Raw genomic sequence first — 216 nt, 5'->3', positions numbered from 1 at the left:
GGCTGTGGGGTAGCTTGACGTTTCATAGAGGGTGCTCAAACATTTAGGGTTTCCCATTAATGCACCGGGCGCTACAGTGGAATTTTCTACTGCAACACTCCCCACACGCACATACACAGTACACCCGCGACTGTTACGGCCCGTCCACACAGCAGCTTTAAAAAAATCTTCCAACGCTTCTCTGCCCATTCACTTTGAATGGGGTGACGTCACTTT

This window comes from Notothenia coriiceps, unplaced genomic scaffold, assembly GCF_000735185.1.
Source record: "Notothenia coriiceps isolate Sejong01 unplaced genomic scaffold, NC01 NC01_scaffold00037246, whole genome shotgun sequence".
NCBI classification, from domain to species: domain Eukaryota; kingdom Metazoa; phylum Chordata; class Actinopteri; order Perciformes; family Nototheniidae; genus Notothenia; species Notothenia coriiceps.
Note: the sequence above shows the minus strand (reverse complement) of the source record.